This window comes from Ovis canadensis, chromosome 2, assembly GCF_042477335.2.
Source record: "Ovis canadensis isolate MfBH-ARS-UI-01 breed Bighorn chromosome 2, ARS-UI_OviCan_v2, whole genome shotgun sequence".
NCBI classification, from domain to species: domain Eukaryota; kingdom Metazoa; phylum Chordata; class Mammalia; order Artiodactyla; family Bovidae; genus Ovis; species Ovis canadensis.
In genome coordinates, this window is record NC_091246.1 from 24329498 (window position 1) to 24355065 (window position 25568).

Below are 25568 nucleotides of genomic sequence, written 5' to 3' on the forward strand. Positions count from 1 at the left end.
CTGCCCCCTTCTTGGACATGGCCATCCCTCCCGGCTTGGCAAACCCATCAGGGAACCCACATGCTTCTGCAAAAGCTCCGTGAAGGCCCAGGTCACTTCACCCTGGCAGGACACAAAGGAACAGTCATCACCCCATCATCTCAGGTCCAATTTCCCCTCAGGAATTTGTGCACACACCGCCTACACAGACCTCTGAGTCTGATTCACCAGCTTCCACACCCCTTCAAGGAGACTTCCAGGAACGTCAACTCAGCCCTGGACTCAGCTGAGCACCTTGTGGCAAAGCTTGCTATTTTGAGACTCTGCTGCCTTTGAACCACGTTCAAACCACACCAGCTACAGCCAGGCAATGGTGGACCAAGGGGCCTCTGTCTGTCTGACCCCAAGGAAGGTCAGAAGGGTATGGAGCCCAGCTAGATGGCCAGATTAGAAAAGGCCTGTGTCCCTCCGGACGGCAGGAAGATGCCTGGGAGTCACCTCCGCTAGAATCCCCAGGGTGAGGTTAAGTCCAAGTCACAGTTAGGATTTCACTGTGCAGCCACCACATAGGGAAGAGACCATCACAAGCCACTACTGGCCGGACCCCAATTCTATTAACCTGCAATCTGCCCAGAGCCCAGCCTAGCGGCCCCCAGGGCCCACAAAGGCCCTGTTTTTCCAGCAGATGGAATTCCACAGTGGGCAGGGCATCCCTTTCTGAGCCCTGAGTCATGTTCCAGATGATTCAGAACTTGTGAGACGCGGAAGAGGGGTAGCCGGTGTGTCACCATGACGCTGTCACCTTCCAGGTGGAAAACTCCAGCGGAGGGGTTAATCTGCCTCACTCTGTCCTGCAGCCCCCAGGAGGCACCTCCACCCTGAGATCCTAGCTAGGGGGCAGGTTAGGAATGAAGCAGGAACAGAGGCCCAGAGAGGGGTCTCTAGCCAGGAGGTCTATCCTCCCAATCCATGTGAACCAAAATTAACTGAAAAATCTTAAAGACATTTTGTTGTTGTTTAGTTGCTCAATTGTGTCCGCTCTTGCGACCCCATGGACCCCATCGGGCTCCTCTGTCCACGGGATTCTCCAGGCCTTTTCCTCCTCAAGAGGGTCTTCCTAATTCAGGGATCATATTTGCTTGTCTCCTGCATTGGCTGGTGGATTCTGAGCCACCTGGGAAGCCCCAGAGATATTCTAGAACATTCTTAAGCCACACAAAGTAGGCCACCAGTTCCACCCCCTCTAGGGTCCTGCCACCCCGTCCCTGAGGAGGGTGGCATCTTGGCCCAGAATGACTGGGCTCAGAGGCAGGGCACCTTCCTCAGCATAGGCTGTGGTTATGCCAGGCCCCTGGTCAAGGAATGGCCTCTGGGCACTGCCCACACTCGCTACCTCACACAGGCTAAGCATCCTCATCCAGAGACACAGGATGCGGAGACAGGATGCAGGGACAGAAGGAAGGGGCCCCCAAATAGGGGTCTGGAACAGTGCCAGCCGGAGGAAAGGGTTCGGTTTTCTCACATTTCAGAATCCTTGGGTAAGATGCATGTGGTTTTAAAGGCTGAGTAAGTGAATAATCGTGCTTCACTAATCTCTTTTCTGACCATCCGACTTACTCAGCTGATAGAAAGTAGGGATGTGAGCACACATCAAACATCCCCGTTCTGTGGAAGGTGATACAGCTTGGAGGCCTCGCTTCCTACAGAACTGGCCCTGGCATGTGGCCAGCTGGCCATGCCATCCACCACAGAACATCCTCCTCGGGCGCCCCCTGCTAAGACCAACCCAAGGCCTGGGTAAGGTGCTAGGCTCCCCGTGAGCATGAGATGCAGGGTCTGGCCTTTCTCGTCCAGTGGGGATCCCTGATGACCTTTGCCCCCAAGGAGGTCCACCTGACTCCTGCTCTTCTCATGCTGCAGGACATGGAGGAGGAATTCTAAGGGGGCAAAAGTTCACCGTGGAGGGTCTGACAGGCGGATCCACTGAGTCCCTCGGGGTGGGCTGCTGCCCCCTGGGATGGGAGAGTGTGTCTGGTGGGCTGACCTCAGACAGAAGAGGCATGATCCCTGGTCCTGGGAACGGGTTCTTCCCTCGTCTGCAAGGCTGGCTGTGGGCCAGCCTCACCCAGGCACTTCTGCTTTCCCTGTGACCACACAGGAGGACATGGTCTAGACAGATGCCCGTGGGCAGTGTGGGCGCCACTTCCCACAGAGGCACTTCCTTATGATCCCAGCCGTCACAGGCTCAGGACGCTGCCACCCCCACTGCCACAGCTTCCCTCTGGGCTCTACACTCAGTGCCACCATCAGGTTCCTGCTAGGGACACCCGAGTCACTGCACGCCAGACACAGAGAGGGGCTCAGGCTAGCTTGTGAGCACCTTCTGAGGGCCAAGTCTGGGCACAGTTACGGGGGTTAGCCACACCTGCAGCTGCCCAGGTGGGCACTGGGCAGCAGAGGAGAGGGTGGGACTCCTGGGCCAGACGCCAGGCATGGCTCTCAGAGCTGTGCAAATGTCAACCCTGTGAGTCCTCCGAGTTTCCGAGACTCTGGCCCTTCATTCCAGACAGGAGGGAACTGAGGCACTGGCCGCTCTCTGTCGGGGATGGCTCCCCCTCCACCAGGACCATGCTCCCCCTGCACTGGGACCCTGACAGCACTCATGCCAGCCCTGCCTCCAAGTGTGGGGTGATGGCCATCCCCAGGGAGGAAGTACTCCCGGAAGAGCAGAAAACCTCCAACCACGGGCTTCCTGTGGGGGCCCAGAAAAGCAGAATTCTTGTCCTGATCCTTGACCCTGTCAGCAGCCAATGAGGCTTCCCTTAGGAAGGGCTTGGCTCTGCCCTGCCTACCTTCTTCCATCAGTCCCTCAGCATCCTTCTCAGCCCCAGGGTCCCTTCTTGACGCTCAAAGTTCTGGCTCTGGAAATTGATACAGAGGGACCCGGGAGTGGAAGTCATCCATCGTAGGCCCAGTAAGCAGTGCCTCCCATGGTACCGATAGCCAGGGTGGCCCCAGCTCCCAGGGACCAGAGCACTTGATGCAGGCCTGCAGGCAGCTCCCCCACCCCACCAGCAGCCACCCCCTACCCCTCTGGTTACCTCTAGTCTCAGCTTCACTCGCGTCACTTGTGAGAAGCCAAGCAGATGCACAGCGAAGCGCTGACTTCCCCATCATCACTGCTTGAACCTTCTGGGGGTGGGGTCAATAAGGGAGTGAGTCAGGCCACCTATGACCCCAGGAATGTACCAACATCTCACAGGGATTCCTCTTTCCAGCAACCACAATCACCATCAGATATTCGCAGATAAAAACACCAAGGAGCCACATCAGTGTCGACCGGTGGGGTCAAGTGTCCGAATCCCACTGTCTGACGCTATGCCTGCTCCCCACATCCCCTCACCACTCCTCAGGGCTGCAAAGTGCAAATTTCCCCACCCCAAGTTGGAGCACCTGACCCAGGTAGACCACAAGGCATTAGCAAACACCTCTGGGCCTAACTGGGCTCTTTTAAATCTAGTTTCTTATCAAAATCTCAACTCGTTCCAAGTCAGGAGTCCAGCAGACACTTTGGAAAAGATGGTTTTGGCTGAGGATGCCTGCATCTGTATCTCCAGGCCATTCACTTGTTCCTGCCTCCGGATGATGCCTTTCCCCAGGGAAGTCAGGAAGCAAGCCCTTTCCAAATAAATGCTCTCTGCCAGCTAGGCCAAGGAGGAGTGCACACTACCCATTTTCTCTTGCTAGCTTAAGAGAAAGGCGTAAGAGTGAAATGAAATAATTTACACAAACTGCAGTCTGCAGAGTGAATGAACAGTGACACTAGTTTTATTCTCAAAAGAATGCGGTTTCTGTTCAGTGTCAAGTTGTCTCAGACAGGACATTCTGAAGACTCAACTGATGATACAACCTCATTAAAAACTTTGTCATTACAAAAGCCTGGGAAAGTTGCTGCTTCACCCCATGCTCAGAGGGGAGCACCCAGTGGGTAGCTCTGCATGGGGAAATGGTCTTGCCTGACTGCCCAGGACAGGTTGCAGGCTTGGGTGGCAGCCCCATCTAAAGCATCCACAGGTGACGGAAGTTTCTAGAAACATTTCAGCCACAGGGCTGGGGATTACTCAGAGGCTAGAACACATGTAACAAGGCTCTCCCAACTTGCAGGCTGGAAACTTGAAGCGCCTGCTCCAGCTTGTCCAGCCCACCCCCTTCTTCCCAGCCCTCTACCCTGCCAGGTCCCTGGGGCATCTCTCTTCTATCTCTAAAAGCCAAGAAGAGCCACACTGGGTAACCCCCCTTCCCTTCCACCCCTCACTCCTGCAGGGAACCCACTGTCAGTGAACTAGAAGCCCCTCAGTCTCTAGTGGGAAACAATTTATTGCTTCCCTGGTGGTTCCTATTGCCAGGCTGCAAAGCCTCCCCCACAGCCCCCTATCCCAACCCTGGCAAGAGCTGGCACCTGGCCAGCAGCAAGGCCCATGGATCATTATCATCCCAGGCCAGGGGATCCACAACAGCTATCATTCACTGGTGAGGGCGGAGCTTGGCCTGGCTTTCTGGAGGAGTCTGACAAGCTCTGCCACACGGGTTTCCTTGGACTCAGCAATCCTACAAGTTCAAAAGGATGCCAGGCCAGTAGTGTTTATCTCCACATCACTTTAATGAAAGTAAAAATTCAGAATCTAAATGTACGCTCATCAGGAACTGGCTAAATAAATAAACATTATAGCACGCTCTGCAGGCAGCACAAACCATCAAGTTAACGCTTGTTGACAAGTACAGATAAACACAATATATCATTAAATGCAAAAGAGAGAATAAAACAGCACTTAAATGTAAGCTTATTCATGTAAAGAAATTGCCAGGAAGGCTCACACCCAAAAGGGTGTGAGCACTGCGGCTCCAAGCACAGGCTGGAGTTCACTCCTTGATCCCAACAGGGCAGCATTACCTGTCTCCACAGGTGAGCTCGCTGGGGCCAAGCACCTGATTGTGGGCCCCTAGCATGTTGGCCATGACTGCCTGTTGTAGGCAGAGGAGGGGGGCCAGGTATGGGCGGTGCTCAGTTCAGGGGCATCTTTCATTATCTTCTTTGGACTAGTCTGCATCTTCTAATTTTTTTGCATTAGGAAAGGCATTTTTCAGTCCTTTTCTTACAAAACAATCATGTCATTTCAAAACAACAACAGTTTCTCCAGATTCTTTCAGTCCTTTTGCCCCCAGGCAAAGGAGAAGGTGGTCCCAAGCACCCCCAGGAGTGCGGTTCTGCCATCCGTGGGGTGGCTTTCCAGCACTTTCCATCCTCAGCCAGACTAGAATCTGCACTTTCAAGTCCCCAGTCTGGCCCTGGTTATTCGTGTCTCCATCTCTGGGTGTCACACTGCATCCACCACCCCAGGCCCCACCTGTGCTGCCCCATCAAGTCGGCCCCATCCATTTACCCACCAGGAGGGACATAAATCAGTCTGGGTGCTGGACCCTGCTGCCTGGGTTTGAGCTCTGGTCCCCTTACCAGCTGTGTGACCCCAGGCCAGCCACTTAACCCCTCAGCCCCTCAGAGTCTGCGCTGTCAGATGTAGCTGGACTAAAAGTACGTGGATTATTGTCACACCGCTCGGCATGATAGATGATACCCACTCACATTAGAGATGACATTAAAATTTACCACGGAATGCCTGGAGCCATTCACTAAGCCTTTAACAAGATCGTTGCAGTGAAGCTGCCTAATCCTGCCAGGGGCAACAGCTGCAAGAAAAACAACTCTTGCCAAGTTTCATATTTTGCTCTTTCTACAACAATTTTTCCCAAAGAAACTGATCAGAGAGGGAAAGAGTTTTGTCCTTAAAGTCTGAGGAAACCCACCACTTCTACACACCTCTGAGCTGCTCTGGTCTTGGCCTGTGACTCTCACATCCTGTCCTAAAAGATGTCACCCTGCCAGGTTGCACCTGCTTACCCAAGGACATCTGGGGATAGGTGTTACTGATGTGAGCAATTGCCTCCTTCAGCAGCCAAGCATTCATATTCCAACATAAAGAGTGAGAAGATCCATGGAAAGGAGGAGGAGGGCAGTCAGGGTTGCCCAGAGCCAGCCTGTGAAATCCAAGCAAGGACAGGCAGCCTCTGGCTCTGCCCATGCACGGGAGTGAGGCCCACACAGGGACAGTGGGAGCAGTGCCCACAGCCGCCAGGTGCCTTGGACACCTGCAGTGGCTCAGTAATCACTGATTTAACTCTAAAACATTCAGTCACTGGGATGAGTCAGCTGCAGCTCTCAGCGAGAACGCTCTCAGAGACTATAAATCAAACAGCCCTCACCAATCTTGGAGGTGGCTGCCATTGGATCACCAAGGTCTTCAGTGGTTGCATTAAGAGCCCCTGAGAGATGAAGAGCCATTAGAGTCCATAATGGGAGAAGGGCTGGCACAGAGCCGTCCCCGACAGCCAGGAACAGGCCACGCGCAGCTGCCCCAGTGTCTCAGTTCTCTGTTCCTCCACCCCAACATGTGAGGCAGACCCAACCCACAGCCCCGTTCCCGTAACACTGTGGTCCAGGGGCAAGAAAGCCCTGATCAACGGTCAACCAAGGACCCAGATGCAGATGCCCATGGACTCTGTGCAAACAAGACAGAATCAGAGGGCAGGGCCAGCTGAGTGCGGTCAGTGCCAACCAGGCAGCTCCCCATGCTGCTCTGGGTAGTGCTTCTCACAACTGGAGAGCCAGGCAGAGACCGTGGGGGCACTTGGGAGCCCAGACCTGAGGAGACGAAGTCACACCACCTTAGTGAGTGGAACACTAAAATATGTAAGTGAACACCCTCCAGTGTCCTCTCTAGTAACAAGAATGTGCAACCAAGAGAAAGAGGACTGAGCGGTGCAGCCCAGGACAGGTAAGCGCAAAGTGTGAAGACTGGAGCACACACACCATGCCAAGTCACCCCTGAGACCATGGCTACCAGCTTCCTCTCTTCAGGTCCTGCCTGCTCCAAGGTTCAGTTTCCCACGTCCCCGGCCAGCTCTGCCCCCTTCACCTAGGAGCCCTGGCCAGGCCCCTGCACAGCCGGGTGGCCCCCTCAGGGCTCCCATGCTGTTTCCTGCCCTGAGAATTCTCCAGCAGCTACAAGGAACAGCAGGTGGCCTCTGCTCACAGCTCAGACCTTACCTCTGCAGGTCCTTAGTCTCCCAGGGACAGTTCATTCCCACGGGAGGAACTCTGGTGCTGGGGTGAGGATGAGGAACTTGAGTCCTGCTCAGATGAGAGAAGGACCTCAGGAAACAGGGTGCTGTCCCATCTCTACCGGATCTCCAGCAGCTTGCAGAGCCTGTCCCCCCAACCCACCCCCAGGGGGCTCTGAACAGCCTCCCAGGCAAGAGCTTGCAAACACCCTCCACAGAGCTCCCGCCAAAGCTGTCTGCCCACCCACAGGGGACCCCAAGAGCAATATGAGGCCACAGACACAGATTCAAAAGGACCAAACACACATGTGCACACAAGTACATCATACCTGCCCACATGCAGCAGAGACCATGGAACTGGGTGAGAGTGGAGGCCAAGGCGGGCAGAGCCCCCATAGGTGCCACCCTCCTGCCTCACATTGGGGCTGCTGAGGGCAGCACATGGGCAAGGAGCGGTCCTGCCAAGAGTGAAGCTCCAGAACACAGGTCAGCCTGATTTTCTCAACCTGAAAGGTCCCAGAACTGTCAGCAGAGTGTCCTTTTCAACCATGTCCTGGAGCACAGTCCCCAGCCAGCCCATGGCCAGGTCCAAATGTTAACCAAGTCCAAGCTTGCCATGCTTACCACACAACAGGCCAGTGAATCCAAGAGAGGTGTTGAGACAAGGAATATGACTTTATTCAGAAGGTTGGCAGATCAAGAAGACAGACTAATCTCTCAAGATAACCATCTTATGGGGTCTGGATGCCAGGTTCTTTTATAGAACACAAGGGCAGGTGGGGGGTGGGGGTGAGGAAATAAAGCAAAAGAGGCAGAACTGGCCTCTGGCTCTCCCTCCTCTGGGTAAGGCTCTCCCTGAGATGCCCTCTGGGGATCTGTAGGGCCTGAAAAATAGAGTTGGATTTGATGTTGCAGAATGATACTTAATAACCACGTGAAAATTAGGTGAGTTTCCAAATTGAGGCTCTAATTAAAGCAAAGACTCCTTAGGATGGCTACAATAAAAACAAAAACAACCAGAAAACGCATTGGTGAGAAAGTGGAGAAACCGGAGCCCTAGTGCCCTGTCGGTGGGAATGCGAAATGGCACAGCTGCTATAGGAAACAGGATGGAGGGTCCTCAAAAAATTAAATACAGAATTGCCCATGATCTCTTAATTCTACTTCCATTTATACACCCAAATGTACTGAAAGCGAGGTCTCAAACAGGTTTTGCACACCCACATTCAGGGCAGCATTATTCACAAGCCAAAGGAGGAAAGCACCCAAAACATCTACTGACGAAGCAAGTGTGAGATACCCATACATACAGTGCAATTATATTCCGCAGCAGGGATATTCAGTGAATATGCCTCAGACACCCCCAACCTGCCGCCCCTCCAAGGTGGCCCAGCCAGTGACACCATCACCACCCAGCACTGCAACTGCACCCAGGGGTGCCATGAGCCAACAAGGCAGTCACTCAAAGGTGTACAGAGCTGGAACTAACGAGAAAACACCAGCATCTAGGGATACTCAGCCCTCAATCATTCCACGCCTCTTCTCTCCAGGACAGGAAAGTGACAGGGGAGGCAGAACAGCGGCCCTGCACGAGGAGAGAAGTGAGGGTGGGGGGTCATCTGGGAGCACCCAAGACAGCGCGGGAGCACCAGGAGCCCCCGCCCTTCTAGAACCTCTGCCCCCACTGACTCGGCCCTCCCTCCAGGCTCACTCCACCAGAACAGACATCTGCAGGTGGAGAACTCACATAGTACTGCCATGCATGATCACCGTGGGAGCCGTCTCTAACCGTCTGAGCTCCAAGATGGGGCAGACCTTGGCCGGGAGACGTAACAATACTTCTGAAAAGTGGGCTCTGATAGCCTGCACAGCCGGCCAGGCCTGTCCCATGTCCACTGGTTCCCACTCCATAGCTACCCCATCCCCACCACCAGCTGGGGAAGCTGAGTTCCAGGCAGGGTCAGGGGACCACGGTCCTGGTGACAGTCAAGCTCCTGGAGATTGCAAGAAGTGAGGATGTCAGCAGGAAGCTTCTGGCCACCTTGTGGACTGAGGCTCACTCTCCCCACCAAGAACTCCCGGCCACACGCTCCAGGTTGACAGAGACCCTCGGTCAGCTGGAATACACGTCTGTGTGGGTGGTATGTGTAGTGTGTGGGGGTGTGGGGGTGTGCATCTGTGTGTTCTGAAATAAAGTAAGAGATGACTGAGAACCCTAGAGACCAGGGTCAGAGCTGGCAATTGTATTACACACAGACACTGTTGGCTAAAAGGTGGAGGTCACAGTTCTCGTGGTTTGCTGGGAAAGATTTCCCTCAGGGCAAGGTGCTGGGTGGTTCAGACAGTAAAGGATCTGCCTACAATGCAGGAGACCCCGGGTCTGATTCCTGGGTAAGGCAGACCCTCTGGAGAAGGGAAGGGCAACCCACTCCAGTAATTTTGCCTGGAAAATCCCACTGACAGAAGAACGTGGCAGACTACACAGTCTCTGAGGTTGCAAAGAGTCGGACACAACTGAGCAACTAACAAGGTCTAGAAAAAGTTTCTAAGGCAATTTTTATGTGCAAAGGGACAAAGTCAACAGCACCTCCGGTGGAAATTATAACCATTTCCAAAAGCTTGTTCCTGCATTAAACCCACCTCTCTCATACAAACAGCTAAGAGGATAGTCAAATTCCAACCCAGAGAAGGTACTTCTACCAAAATCCAAGTTCACAAAGTCCAGAGTACAACATACTGCAGACCCAATCCAGTAAGAATAGGTAGGATAGGGAGGGGGAGCTGGCGAAATACTCAGAGCCTCTAACTTTCAGGAACTGCCATAGAACTAGATTAAAAACATCCATAAAGGAAATGAATCCGTTGGCCTTGCTTACACAAAGCTAAACTAGAGCTGCACAGATGCTACTCAAAACCCATGGCCCCACTGTGGGGCTAAGATGCTGAACCCAGTGGAAATACATAAGCTGGAACAGATGTGTTCCAAATCCTGAGCCACAGCAAAAGAAGGGGCTCAGATCTAAAGTCCAAGAGGGACAGTTCGTTGAATTAAAAGGTCAGTTGGCCATGCAGAAGCTCAACTGTGTTGAGGGCAAGGGCACACAGGACACCTGTGACAGGACATAATCCAACCAGAGGCAAGGCCGGGACCAGGAGCTTGCGGGTGCAGGGTCGGGGGAGTGGCTAACCCAGAGCCAGGCTGTGAGGCTCCTGAAACCAGCAGTCACCCAGTCAGCAACGAGGCATGGGGAAGCCACTCCTCCTTCACACTGTTCCCTGTCCTCTGTGTATCGCGAGCCCAGGGCTCACGGCTGCTCACCTGGCCCTGAACGCACGAGTGTCGCATGCACAGCGCACGCCTGGTCAGGTCCCTGGGAAGGGACAGGAGATGACTGCTCCTGCCCTCTCCATGCAGCTCAGGTCCGGCAGAGCACCAACATACTTCCTACTCCCACCCTACCAATCCCCAGACACACCACCTCCTCTTCCCTCCGTTAAATCCTGCTATCCTCTGCAAAGGGCTTCCCTGGTAGCTCAGTGCTAAGAACCCACCTGCCAATGCAGGAGACATAAGACATGTGGGTTCCATCCCTGGATTAGGCAGATCCCCTAGAGGAAGGCATGGCAACCCTCCTGCCAAATCTGGAGAAGAGCATGGCAATCCAGTATTCTTGTCTGGGAAATCCCATGGACAGAGGAGCCTGGCAGGCTACAGTCCATGGCGTCACAAAGAGTCGGACACGACTACAGTGACTTGGCATGCACGCACATATCCTTTGCAAGCCCGCGACTGACACTCCCTTCTGAGCTTCCCAAACCCCTGCAGCACCCGTGGTCTAGAAGGTGATGCAAAGTTCCATGCCAGGCCGGCAGGAGTACCAGCAGAGTCCTGTCCTGTGGGCACATTCTCAGCCCTCCACAGCCCTCTGAGTTTGCACAAGCTATATCTGCTTAGGCCCGCCAGGTGACATGATGCAGTTTCACACTAAATTTTACACTTTCTTTGCTGCTTGGTAACGGTTTCATTTATCTTGTCTCTCTAAGTGATGGCGAAACTCCTCTTGTTACAGAGTCCAAGCTCGTTCGCTGACCACACGACAGGCCAGTGAATCTGAGAGACGAGGTGCTGGAGCAAGGAAAACAGCTTTATTCAGAAAGCCATCTGGCTGCGAAGACGGCAGACTAGTGTCTCAGGGTAACCATCTTGTCTGGGTCTGGATTACCAGGTTCTTTAGTACAGTAAGAGAGAAAGAAGCAATAAGGAAGTGAAGTCAAAAGGCAGACTGGAGAGGGAGAGGCAGTGGGAAGTAAAGTGAAAGGGTCATCAGTCTCTCAAAGCATCTCCAAGGGACTGGCCAGCCTTTGGAAGGGGTGTGTTAATCTCTTCTTTTTGGTGTAGCTATTCACAGGTGGGCATGGTCAAATTATCTATGAGCTGAACAAAGGCACTTTAGTTTACAGTCAGGCAGAGGGGCAGGGTCCTCTGAGGTAGGCCATTATGTATGACTGTAATAACAAAAGCAACGAAAATCGAGTCAAACAAACAGTCCCAACCTGGAGTCAGAACTGGCTTCTTCTCTGCAACACTTTGAGCACAAAACCACGTCTTAAGGGACCTACATGGGTTTTCTATGGCTGCTTGAGGGACCTACATTGGTTCTGTATGGCTGCCGTAAAGTTTCACTAAAAACTTGGTGGCTTAGAACAGCATAAATTTGTTATCGCAACTGCTGATCAAAAATCTGACATGGGACTCATTGGGCTAGAATGGAAGAGCTGGCTGCATGCCTTCAGAAGGCTCAGTGGAAAACTGTTAGCCTTTTCCAGCTTCCAGACGCCTCCTGCCTTCCTTGGCTCCAGGCTCACTCCTCTACTGTAAAGACAGTGAAGAGCACAGGACAAAGAGGCTACCTGGGCATAAGGATTCTTCTCAGCTGAAGGCAACTGCGGATGCAAGAAGAGTTCCCTGCCCTCCTCCAATTGCCTAAAAGCAGGACATAAATTCTCTCTGTAAAAGTATACCAGAGATGACACTGAGTCTGCATAATTAACCTTACTAAGCATCCTATATATGCTTCCTAGTCATCTTCCCACAATTTATTGTCCCGAGGAGCCCAACCCCTCTTTCGTCTTGTCACTTTAAAATTGACTGCCCTTTGTTAAAATGATACATAAGCCCCAAGCCTGCTCTGGTGACCCAAGGACGAAAGAGAGAGAAAACGGAGAGGGTCTTGGAATGCGGGAATGGAAGAACCAGACCCTTATTGCCCTCCCCTCCCCCATGTTGTAACTATTAATGGAACAGTATAACCTGTCTCCCCTCCTACCCTAGGGAGAACGTATTTGCCCTGCTATTCCCCCACCCAGTATACAAGCCTCATCCAATCAGCAAATGACCCACAAGACCCTGATCTCACTCCTTGTACCCTAGGTATAAAAGTGGACCAAGGACCCCTGTTCAATGTCAGTTCCCCGTTGAGCTGGCCCGCTGTTCTAACAGCGTCTCCCACTCTAATAAACTATATTTTCCTCTCTTTCTGCCTCATGTCTGGAATTCTTTTCCAACCTGCACCCGGACCATGACATTTTTGGTGGCCTGTACGGGGAACTTGGGGTCTCTTCCCCACCTCCTCACTTCTCCTTTCTTATAGAGACCCTCTGCGAACAGGCAAGCGCTATGGAAGCAACTGAGGATCTCTGGCCAGGGTTACCCCCTGGTGTGTTTCAAAGGCCCCACTGCTTACAGCGTCCCAGTAGCTGCCTCCCAAACAGGTGAGGGTCTCTCCTGTGTCTTCTTTCCAACCGAGGACTAGGCCAACCAATATTGTGTGGGCACAGGTCAGGCACTTAAAAGCCATTAGGGTGCCATGAAGACTCCCATGTGAGGATACGAGGGACACCGAAAGGATCAGGCCACCAGCGCATCCGCCCCTAGCAAGACAACTTCCGTGCACCCTGTCAGGCACATAGTGGTTGAAGCAAAACAGAGACCATTGTCCCCTGGCCACCGCCTCCCTGATAGGATTGTAAGGCGGATTCCTCAGCCTTCTTCCCTGTCACTTTCACTTCTTCCCTTTCGGTCCAGATTGATTTACGGAGCCTAGGTGTTGCCCTGAACCTTCAAGAGAGCCTTCCACAGTTCAGGGAGTCGCCAAATGGTGAGTCACCCAGTTGCTCCCAGGAATCTCTTTCTCCGCCTGGGTCACATGGTGCCTTAGCCACATGGTTCTCAGAGGTCAGCTCTCACTGTCAGATGTGACTGTTGGGACAGTTGGTCATTTTTATGCCATTCGTAGCACGGAGAGATCACTGCGACCAAAGGGACACCTTTCCATCAGCCAGTGACTCTCAGTACCCCCACTCTACAGCAGGTAGGCTAAGAGTGGGTTCTGATACATCCCAGAAGCCTCTCTCAGACTCACCCCTTGGCTATATTCTCAGAAACTGGAAAATGTTGACCCTGCAAAAGGCCTGGCCCCAATACAAACTGGGCCTCTGAATGGCACACTAGCCTTTGTCAAAAGCAGGGAAAGGACTCAGTATTTCCTTACACTCAGCCCTCAGTCAGAATCCAGATTTGAGGGACTCACACTGCGTGTGTCTTTCTGTTGCCTCCCTATCTCCTGTCCCCCCGTTTCTCTCCATCAGATTTCCTGGATGAACCCTAATCAGCCTTTCATATCCACACGATCTCTAGGAAAGGATTCTGAGGGTCCCTCTGGTCCAGGTCCTTCTCCTATCTTCAAAAGGCTGAAGGATCAGAAACTCTCCTAACATTCTAAAGAATCCCCTTCTAACTACGCTTTTCTCTCAGGTGAAGCTTCCCCTACTCCTGCAAATTCCCTTCACCCTTCAGATTCTTCTGATGGGACAAAGATCTCACTTCCCCCTGGAGGAACGATCCAGTATTTTTATCAGCTGATCTGCCCCTGATATCAGAGTCAATTTGAGCACTATTTGGTCTATAATTTAGGTATAAAACTATGACTACAGAAAGGGAAGATGACTTTTTGACACAATTTGGCCATGATATTCTTTAGACTCCAGAGAAAAGTGGTTAAAATGAATTTTTTTTACTGGAAACTGCAAAACCGGTTCCTTTCGCATATGCAATAAAAAAACAACTAGCTTGTTAAAAAGGCTGCCTAGGAAAAAGCTTGGAGTTAACCCTTTCCATGTCCCTGAAATACACAGCCCACTTTGCCTGAGACCTCAAGCTTGAGCAAATTAGAACTACAAAAAAAAAAAAAGAAGAAAAAAGTGGGGTTGGGGGGTGGGTCAAAGAGAAATTTTAAATCTCAAGCGGAAAACTGTCTGTATGGATTTTTGTATGTCTTAGTGTGTGTCTTTTCTTGTTTTTGTTTTTTAAATAATACTCCTGAAGTTGTAAATGAGTTCTAATTTAATTGGCCTAAAGAAAAGTAGTCAATAAAGCAGGAGTAGATGTTTTTCTGGAACTCTCTTGTTTTTTCAATGATCCAACAGATGTTGGCAATTTAATCTCTGGTTCCTCTGCCTTCTCTAAATCCAGCCTCAACATCTGGAAGTTCATGGTTCACATACTACTGCAGCCTGGCTTGCAGAACTTTGAGCATTACTTTGCTACAGTGTGAGATGACTGCAATTGCGCAGTAGTAGGAGCATTCTTTGGCATTGCCTTTCTTTGGGATTGGAATGAAAACAGAACTTTTTCAGTCCTGTGGCCACTGCTGGCATATTGAGTGCAGCACTTTCACAGCATCATCTTAAACTCTATTAAGAATAATTATATTTTAGAACTGTCTGAAACAGTCTCTCTAGATTTTGGTAACCTGAATTTCTAGGGTTGTCCTAAACTAAGTGACAGAAGTTTATTGAATAGCTAGGTCATTTCCAAATAAAGTAAGATTCTGAAACATTCATTACTAAACACTAACTTCCTCTTACAGAGAAACTAGAGATTTTGGACTACTAATGAATAATGTTTGACGCCATCCTGAGATGTTCTTTAGAATTTTTTTTAGAAATTGTCACTGGTATGTATGCTCACCAATCTCTAGACTGCCCCTGAGATATCCCAAAGAGCTATTAAACTGTTTTCTGAGTTCATTTGACATGTTAAATTACATGGGAAGTATTTTTAGAGGAGTGATGAATCTTCTCAGGTTATATTGTATGGTTGATGTTACTAATATAGATATCCTAGAAATTATGTGAAATTCTTGAAAATCTGATATGTCCTGGTAAAATGTTGTAAGTTATAATTCTAGTTGACATGTTAAAGTGTTACAAGTCATAACAATGACCAAGTTACTTTGTCAACTGCAGTTTAATTAGATTTTAAACATGCCTCTATGGTTTCACTCTGATGCCTTTGCAAGAATACTGCTACTTCAAGATTTATAGAAAAGCCTTTTCTAAGATTAAGCGATAAACAAATTTTGTTTGCTCATTATCTGGTACACTGGTAACAGACTGGAATTTAGTCTACTTTACGTTAAGAGAACAAAGTTTTCTTAGAAGGAAGCTTTCGATAACAGATTATGAATTTCTTTGCCTATAAGAGATTTATATTTGTTTTTAAAATCTTTTGTTACTTTGGAAAAGTAAATAAGTATTACTTAAGATTATGGTACATATAAAAGTTCATTCTACAAAAAAATAAACCCTCCCTGTTAGATTTTTGCTATTCTGATGTCCTTAAAACATAGCAACAGTCTACTCCTAAATCAGGGAATTAAAAATGGGTGAATGATAGCTGTAAATCAGAGAGTCAGGGCTATGGGAAATCCAAAACGGCCAGTTGGCTTTTCCTGGCTCCCTGACAAACCTCATTTTTATTTTATGGGTTAAAGCCTTCCCTGGCTACAGGGTTAATGCCCTCATAATGAAAAAATTATGTTTCAGTGAATATTAAGTTTTGTTAATTCTTAAACTAAGTTTCTAGTATTGTTAACTAAGGTCTAGTGTTTACTAAGACTCACTTCTGAGATAGTTCCTTGTTGTTAAAGCTACATTGCTAAAAAATTTAATTAAGTTATTAAAAAGGAAACTCTAAGTTTGTTTTTGAAGCTTATCTCAGTAACCAATCTTTGGATAAAGATCAGATGCTCCATGATGTACAACCAGGAGATTAACACCAGTCTATAGTCATTTGACGAACAAAGTCAGATGACCTGGGGTATACTGGACTCAACCTAATGGAAGTTCTTGACTTATAATTCTTACTCGTGACCTTACTAATAACCGCTAGCTGTATTATTCTCTATGCCACTTGTTTCAGAAGATTGTTTCTTACGTTACCAAATGTGTGACTGATCCTGTGATAAAATGCTGATATGCAGTTCCATATGAGATCAATGACTGTAATAATGTAACTCTAGAGATAGGAAGAAGCAACAAGAGGGAATATTTTCCTGCACCAAGAGGCTAGTAAGACAGGTATGGTCCAGAGATTTCTGCTACTCGCAAGGCCTGGTCCAATTAACAGCTCACTGAGTGACCTGTCAATGGAATCTTTGTTAAACCTGAGAATGAGCCTTCCCAGCACCATGGTACGTAATAGCCATGAAATGCCCCCAAAGCATGGTCAAATATGTGGCTATGAAGGGACCCTGCTGACTGGAAGCTGGCACCTGCCAGCTGCCTCTACAAAGATTACATCATGACCACTGCAAGCTGCTGACCTTCAACAAGTCCTGAAAGGAGTTCAGGGTAGAGGTCAGAAATAAGGCACTCTGTGCTCTGGGAAGAACCCAGAAGATCCAGCCTTCAGATTGCCAGATGTTTGCAGGTAAAGGTTTTACAAGCCCAAATTCCTGCCTCTTCTCGTACCCAGAGAAACACTAACGTCACAAACCAAGGTCTGGGCCTGGTTCTCCTGGCTAGCCCCTGAGCAGCTTTTCTACTTCTATTAATCTTTGGGCCACGTACCTTTAACTTTCTTGTTAAGTTTGTTTCTTCTAGAATACAACAAATCTCCAAGTGGTAGTATGACAAGAATATTCCCTGACCAACACTCAGACAATGCTGAAACAAGTCACCTTATCATTCCATGGACTCTCAGCTCCCTCCATAAATGCACCCTGACAGAGAGCAGGCAAAAGGAACCCAGAACCCCATGACACCCCTGTACAGCTTGAAGAAGTCAGACCAATCAATGCCCCTTTTCCTTTGAGACTGGGTTCCCAAATGCCTGAGAAGGGAAATTGGTCGATTGTTAGACATGAGCAGGGTATCAAAAGGGGCCAAAAAACTGGCCCTAAAAATAAGGAGAGGAAGGAATGTGGTGACCCAAGGAGGAAAGAGCAGATAAAACCAAGAGGGTCTTGGAATGCAGGAATGGAAGAACCAGACCCTTATCGTCCTCCCCTCCCCCATGTTGTAACTATTAACGGAACAGTATAACCCGTCTCCCCTCCTACCCTAGGGAGAACGTATTTGCCCTACTCTTCCCCCACCAAGTATACAAGCCTCATCCAATCAGCAAACGACCCGCAAGACCCCAATCCCACTCCTTGTACCCTGGGTATAAATGTGAACTAAGGACCCCTGTTCAATGTTGGTTCTCCCTTGAGCTGGCCCGCTGTTCTAACAGCATCTCCCATTCTAATAAACTGTATTCTCCTCTCCTTCTGCCTCATATCTGAAAATTCTTTTCCAACCCGTGCCCAGACCACGATTCCTACTTGCTTCTTGCGGTTTTTACTTCTTTTGTGTGAAGCCTCTGTGCACATAACAACATTAAATGTGATATGCCTTTTCCCCTGTTAATCTGTTGTCAGTTTAATTCACAGGCCCCACATACATAACTGAAGAGTAGAGGAGACATTTTCCTCCCCTATACCAACAGCATACTCTTTCATTAGGAACCTCATGATTACATTTAGGGTCTATCCATGAGGTCACAAGGGCTTCCCTGAGAGCTCAGTTGGTAAAGAATCCCCCTGCAATGCAGGAGACCCCAGTTCAATCCTGGGTTGGGAAGATCCGCTGGAGTGGGGACAGGCTACCCATGCCAGTATTCCTGGGCTTCCCTTGTGTCTCAGCTTGTAAAGAATCCTCCTGCAATGCAGGAGACCTGGGCTTGATCCCTGGGTTGAGAAGATTCCCCTGGAGAAGGGAAAAGCTACCCACTCCAGTATTCTGGCCTGGAGAATTCCATGGACTGTATGTACAGGCCATGGGGTTGCAAAGAGTTGGATGTGACTGAGTGACTTTCACTTTCACGAGATCACAAAGAGACACAACTGTGACTAAACAGTAGCAACAGCAGCAGCTGATAAACCAGGATAATTTCCCTATCTCAAGATCTTAACTTAATCATATCTGCAAAATCCCTTTACCATATTCACAGGGTCCAGGGATTAGAATGTGAACATGTTTAGGGACTTGCAGACTCCTACAGCCATTCAGTACTGAATAGGTGTAACTCTTTTGATTTTTTTCCTAGAAAAAAATTAGAATTTTAGGTGGTCTCCTAATTTCTTGACACTGAAAAATAACTAAGATACATATATTTTATATCCTGGGAAGTCCAAACAAGACTTATCTGCCTATGAGGGCTGAGTTAGCCAGCTGGCCTGAGAGCCAGGTGTCCACGTGAGTGCTGTGTTGAATGGGGGTGGCGGAGAAAGGAGACCATCAGTCCTGCACACCCTCCATGAAGACAAACAGGGTGGGAGATGCCAATCAGAAGTCCAGGCTAGAAAAAGTCAGGATGAGGGCAATCGTAAGGTAGCATTAAGAATGCTGGTTGAATAAAAAATGCAAATGATTGGTAGTAGGAACTGAAAAATAAGAAGGAAACCACACATTCCAAGGCAATCTTGCCTTGATGAGTCATTCAGATGCAAATTTTATCCCAATTTTGGAAGGATTACAAGCACCCCTATTCACAGCCCTATTCCTATGTTAATTCTAAACTCAGAACTCCCTCCACAGTCCTCAGTCTGGGCACTTTCCTGCCACTGTTTCTTTTTAACAGGCCCCTAAGCACCGAGCTTTTCCAAGCTGGTATGCAGAGTTTCTGGTGTGTTTCTGGCTCTCTCCCCAGCTCCCCCCCAACTCTGGCCCAGCAATGCCTCCAAAATATAGTGAGCATCCTCCCCAGTTATTGGACTTCAACACACTTAAGTTATACTGGACTGAAGGCCCATGACCTTCACACACTACTTACCAAGCACATATGAAAGAGAGAAACCAAGAGACCTAAGCTATTCCAAACAATAAAGGGAGGTGATGAACACTCCTGGCCCATGCCCACATTATGATCTGTCCACAGGGATCTGAATCAGCTGCTCAAGAAAAGGACCCTGGAGCCTCCCCTGGCCAGCAGAGTGCCTGCCCTGAATCACTGGACACTTGCTGACCTGCTGGACTGACAGACGCACTTCTCTTAAATAAACTCCTCTGGTCCTTGTGAAGGGTCATCAGTCACTCAGGCCCTGGTCACTCGGGTCAAGGGACAGGACAGCTATCTGCTTACTCAGCCCACTCCTGTTCACCTGAGCCATGAGAACTGAGAAAACAAAAACCCATCTGCACAAATAATAAGAAAATGCTGGTATGCGCTAAGTACTCGGCCTCGCTGTACACATCTCTGTGTCAATGAAATGGGGATGACTGTAGGTCATCTGATTATTCAGAGGGTTAAACAAGGTCTCACGTGGCAGGCACTCAGAATACTCCAGTAGGAAATAAATCATACCATCGGGAAAAAAAGAAAAGAAAATGCTAGGCTTCTTGGCAGCAAACCCTAAAGAGCCAAGCCCCTGCTGCCCAGCCCAGCGGCCTTACCTCTCCCGGGGGGCCGCACTCGCCGACGGGCTCCCTCATCCCGTGCTGGTCACGGGGGAGGACGGTGCTCAGGACGCAGTCTGGCCCAGCCACCCTGTCCTCACAGGGAGCTCTGCTGCCCAGGGGTCTGTCCTGACACCTCGCTCTCCAGGGTGCAGTCTGGGTGGGGCCACTGGGACAGTCCATGGCAGCGGGGTCCACCGGGGACACGACAAGGAGCCGTTCAGCAGTGGGACAAGGCCGCCGCAGTGAGCCTCCCTCAGGCCATGGAACACGCTTGCCCCATTCTCGTGCCTCTCAATGGCCAGCTGTGCGCCCGCAATGTGGACCCAATTGTTCTCCTGTGTGGGCTCATTCAGGGGCATGGGCAGGGCCGGCTCAGGCCGAGGGAGGAGCCAGGAGCTCCTGTCCCCGAGGAGAAAGGTCCTTAGAGACGTGCAGGGAGGGGGAAGGGGGCCAGGCCCCTTGGTGTCTCCAAGGATCACACAGGCCCAGCCACAGGGTGAGGGCCTCGGGCTCCAGGTCGTGAACAGGGAGCTGCCTTTCATCCAGGCCCTCCTGCAGGGTCCCAGCAAGCCCATGAGCCTCTCCAAGTGTCGGCATCCAACCTTGAAAACAGGGAGAGCCACAGCATCCGGTCCAGTCATGGCTGCAAGGTGGCAGCGAGAGTGAATGGGGATGTGATGTGTACAAGACACCTCAGCACTGCTGCCCCAAAACCAGCTCGGGAAGAAGAGCTGGCAAAGGAGTGCCTCTTCCACCTCCTGACTATACTGCCCATCAGGACATCCTCCCAAGAGTGGGCCTAGCCCGCAGGCCACCACGCTACCTGCTGGGGTGGCTGGATGGGGGCACACGAGTGCCAGTGCAGCAGTGGCCAACCCTCTGTGGGGCCTGGAATGGGGTACAGCGTGAGGATGATGGGGCCCACATCTGGTCATGAACCATCCTGAGGAGACAGGCAGACACCACAGGCTCAGCGCCACCAGACACGGCCTCTGACCAGCACCCAGCACCACCCTCAACCTCTCCCTCCCCGCAAAAAGCAGCGCCTACAGCTCTACCACATGCACGCTAAGTGGCTTCAGTCATGTCTGACTCTTTGCGACCCCAGGGACTGTAGCCCGCCAGGCTCCTCTGTCCACAGGATTTTCCAGGCAAGAATACTGGAGTGGGTTGCCATGCCCTCCTCCAGGGGATCTTCCCAACCCAGGGACTGAACGTGCATGTCTTCTGTCTCCTGCACTGGCAGCTGGGTTCTTTACCACTAGGGCCACCTGGGCTCCACTGCTGCCATGAAAAATTCCACACTCCACGATAGGAGGACCCGGTCCCGGACACAGCAGAGTTTGCTGACAGTAGGCACTGACCCTCATGTGCTGCCTGCAATGGACACAGACTCCTGAGGTCCACCTCTGGGCATCAGGACACAGGACTGGCCAACGCATCCAGTGAAGGAAGCCAGTCCGTGGGGTAGGCAGACATAGCCATATGACTGCCACAAACACCGGGTGTCTGGGTCTTGGTAATAAGCAGGATTGAGAATGGCTGCACCCATCTGATGGCCAGAGCCATGCTATATGAGAGATCCATGCCCTGCCCCTGCAGGACTGAAACTTGTTCAGTCTCAGACCTCAAGTCTAAAATCCCTTAAACCCAGCAACCAGGTAGGTCCATCCCACCTGCTGACCCAAACACCGTGCAGGCAGGGGCAGCATGCTGGTCTTTGCCCTTTCTAACTGGAGTGTGCTAACAAGCCACAGAGGTGGCGGGAGACAGTCAGTGCGCGTGGGATGCTGCAGGACTGTGACAAGGGGTGACAATGCAGACTCTGCTCCCAGGAGTGGCTCCACCTGTTCCCAGGCACCTGTCCAGTGACCTCCTGCACCTTCCTCTCCCTAGAAGCCTTTGGTGACAAGAAGGCTTGGAGACAAAATGCAGGAGAGGCGGGACAGACACGGTTAGCACTCAGGTGGGCTCGGTGGGAATGCCATGTCCTGGGATGGCGTGGGGACGACTTTCAGACCTGCCCGGGGCCTCGTGACAGTTCTCATCAGAAATCCAAGCAGGCACGCTCCGTGACTTGGCCGAAGGTGCCAGGTAACTGTGACCCTCAGTCAGTGACAGAGCTGAGCTCATGAAAGTAGAGAAAATGTTAATCCATCCCTTCAAGAGTTAAAAGCGGCATCTCCAGTCAAACCAGCATTATGAAAACACTTTATTCTGTCATTTATAAGAAACAAGGACGTTTCTGGCTTTCAAGGTACTTTGAGGCAACAAATTGAAATATTCTTTACATTCATTGACTAGAATTATATTTAATTTATATATTTTAAGACTTTCAGAAAATAGGCAATATGGCTTACAATTCTAGAATATTTTCATAGATTTATAATATATGAGCCACCTGTTTTAAAAAACAGTTTCTTTGATTCCCTTAAGGTCTAGCTGCTGAGAGTCAAAACCACTCTGGTCTATAAACTGCCTATGACGACAATTAGCTCTGAAGGCAATTTTCTTAAAGCGACAGTAATATTTTAAAAAAACACTTGGGGAAACACTTTTCTTCTGTGATTAAAGATTTCACCCAAAAATTAAGGTACCAAATAGAGGCTCAGGGTTTCAAACAGCAGCCTTCGCCATCCACAAATAATAAGACGTAAAATTTAATTCGGCTTCCACTGCAACGGTGCTCCTCGGATCAGCAATAGCTCAGCAGACCCATCTCCAGAGCTTTGCAGCCCACTGCAGACCTCAGGACTCAGAGTGCATCAATGGGTCAATTCGACTTGCAGTAAAAAGCAAGAGAAGTGTCTATTTTTAAAAACCTATTTACACGTACTTGCACTTTTAATAAAAGTTAGCAAAGAACCCACTGCATACATTTTGGTCAAATGAAAACCAACTGACCCATGTTCAAGCTCACCACATCTTCGCACCAATTTTAAGCATGAATTCAACCTTATTTGGCTCTAGAATGCACCACGTTAATAATTCTCCAGTTAGTGCACGGCCTTGGTCACAGCTACCAAGTGTCAAGACAGCATGAGGAAAAGCTCCAGGGACAGACCAACCAGACTTCAGTCTTACCAAGAACAGTTCAGATGGACAACAGAGATCCAGTGGTTCTTCACCTGCCCTCTGACCTGACCCTCATCTTGTGGGCCACCCAGGACATGGGGCTTCTCTCCCACCGCCCCCTCGCCTGGACACACCATACACACTCTCCCCAGCCACGCTGACCACCGTGGGTCTGTCCTCTGCTCTGGCATCTTCCACCAATCAGCCACTCAGGGCATCCTCCACACCCTTCAAATGTGCCCAGGCCCCCCTGGGTTACGAGCTCATGATCTTCCAGGAAAAAAAAAAAAGTAAGGGACCATGGATGGAGAGATAATCGTGGGGGTTCTCCGGGTGGGGGCTGCTTTGTGGACATGCCATTTTAGGTACTCTCAGGGGGTGGGGGGTGGGGTCTGTGCAATGGACAGGATCCCCAGGGGACTCATGGGGGTATGCGTGGTAGATGGGCCATTTTCCAGCTGGGGAAAACAAGTTGCCAGGCAGAGAACCCAAGGGTGCTGAGGCAAGAGCCCAGCATAGTGGGTCCAAGGCCAGAAGAGAGATGTGGGAGAGTGCTGTTACTGGCAGGATGACCTTGGGCTCTGACCACAGCCTCAGGATGCCCTGGCCATGAGCAGGGGGCAAAGGTGGCCCAGAGGCAGGAGCAGTGAGAGGGCACCAATCACCCACTGCCTAGAACTAGAGACTTCTTCTCTGGACTGTAGGGTCCCCAACGCCCGGCCCCCTTGGCCCACTTGCCATCGGGGCTGCTTTCTTTCTACACAGCCCCTGGGTCCCTCTCACCACTTTCACCTCCACACTAGGCCAGCACTTTCTGTTTTGCTTCCTACATGGGCCTGCACTAAAATCCAGTTAACTGTGAACTCCGATCAGAAACTCAGCGCCAGACTAGGACAAAGGATTGGGGGCTGGCCAGAGGGTGAGTGCCTCATGCAGGGGACAATCACCCTACAGGGCAGGGAGGAGGCGGACATGGGGGGTTGACAGCGCCTCTCACTTCCCACAGCTGGGTTTTTAAACATCTCTTCTCTCTTCCCTACTGGGCATGCAGCTCAGTGTACACGAGCCCGAACTGTGCAGGTAGGGACTTGTAGACTGACACGGGTGAGGCTGGTGAGCTAGTTTGTTACTAATGCCCCTTCCCCAGCCAGGCCATTGAAAATACATCACACATCCTTCCCACCCCTACTGGCCACACACCAGCCCCTGACTCGGTCTACTTCCCCTGTGTGGCCTGGGTCACAGTCACCAGAGCAGTGGGAGGGGCTCCTTGGGTTGGAGCCGAAGGGGCTGTCCGGTGCCCAGCCACAGCCCCACTGGCGTGGAAGGGGTGGCCTCATATATTCAAGCTTCCTGGTGTCTATTAAATGCAAACAGCTCTGCAAGGCACACTGAACTCCTTGCTGAATTGCAGCAGCACACGAAATTATAAGGAAGCCAAGTCCCTGTGGAATCTCAGAGAAGGAGGGCGCATGCAGCAAGGAAGGGCAGGCGCCGGCAGGATCAGACACATCAGAAGAAACTGCCCGGCCAGGGCCACCTCCTCCACTGGCTGGAAGTACAGAGTCCAGGTGAAATTTGGAAAGACAGATGATTTTCACTGGCAAAGGATCAGCACTATATACCCGTGCCCCTCGAGCTCTTGTGTCAAAACCCACTTGTAGGGGGTTGACGATCCATGCAGGCCTGGAGGGGATCAGTGCTAGACACCGCCCTGCACAACTGGGGTCCTTGGCCCACCCTGCTTACCCCTTCCCAGGAAGGAAGCAGAGAGATCACCAGGCACAGACCCTGGGCCAGCAGTGGGACTTGATGCAAGAGCGCCCAGCAAATACCCACCCCGCAGTGTGCCAGTGCAAACGTAAGTCGCCCAATCGTGTCCGACTCTTTGTGACCCCATGGACTATACAGTCCACGGAATGCTCCAGGCCAGAATACTGGAGTGGGTAGCCTTTCCCTTCTGCAGGGAATCTTCCCAACCCAGGAATCGAACCGGGGTCTCCAGAATTGGAATTCTTTACTAACTGAGCTATCAGGAAAGGCCTGTGGTGCACAAGGCCCGCCTGCAATCCCCGTCACAGGGGCCAACCCCACGTCTAGAGGACCTGAGTGGTCCATGAGGAACACACCTACCAGCGGGCAGACACCACCCCTGCAGCAGCGCCACCTCCTCCTCCTTCCCCCGCGCACAGGGAGGCTCCTGGTTCACCTTCCACTGTCAGCAAAGCAGAGAGCCTCTAGTCACCCAGGTGTCCAGGGGACAAATGAGCCAGCTTGCAAAGTGCATCCTGGACCACCACCCCCACCCGTGGCTGCCACCCGAGAAGCAGGCTGGGCCACCAGCGGCTGCCAAAGGAGGACCTTTGCAAGGCAGAGCGACAGGACAGCCCTGAGCCTGCGGCGCCTACACCCACCCCACCCCATGCCCTCTTCTGCCGCACCCAGCTTCCTTGTGTGAGATAGATGTTGTCCTGTGTGGGCTCAGGGGCACACAGCTCAAGGCGCCCCTCCACCTGCAGTGTGGGCGGGGCAAGGGCCCCAAGAGGATAAGCACT

General features: G+C 50.9%; 1 protein-coding gene across 3 annotated transcripts in view; it reads right to left on the reverse strand.

Annotated features, from left to right (window-relative positions):
- Window positions 1-25568, reverse strand: part of SEMA4D (semaphorin 4D) — a 126700-nt gene that overhangs the window by 55842 nt on the left and 45290 nt on the right. Inside the window, exon 2 of one of the 3 annotated variants that reach the window (XM_069573880.1) lies at window positions 25147-25228. The exons of the other annotated variants lie outside the window; for them this stretch is intronic. The gene's annotated coding sequence lies outside the window, so the exon portion shown is untranslated. The remainder of the gene's footprint in view (window positions 1-25146; window positions 25229-25568) is intronic. 3 annotated transcript variants of the gene reach the window in all.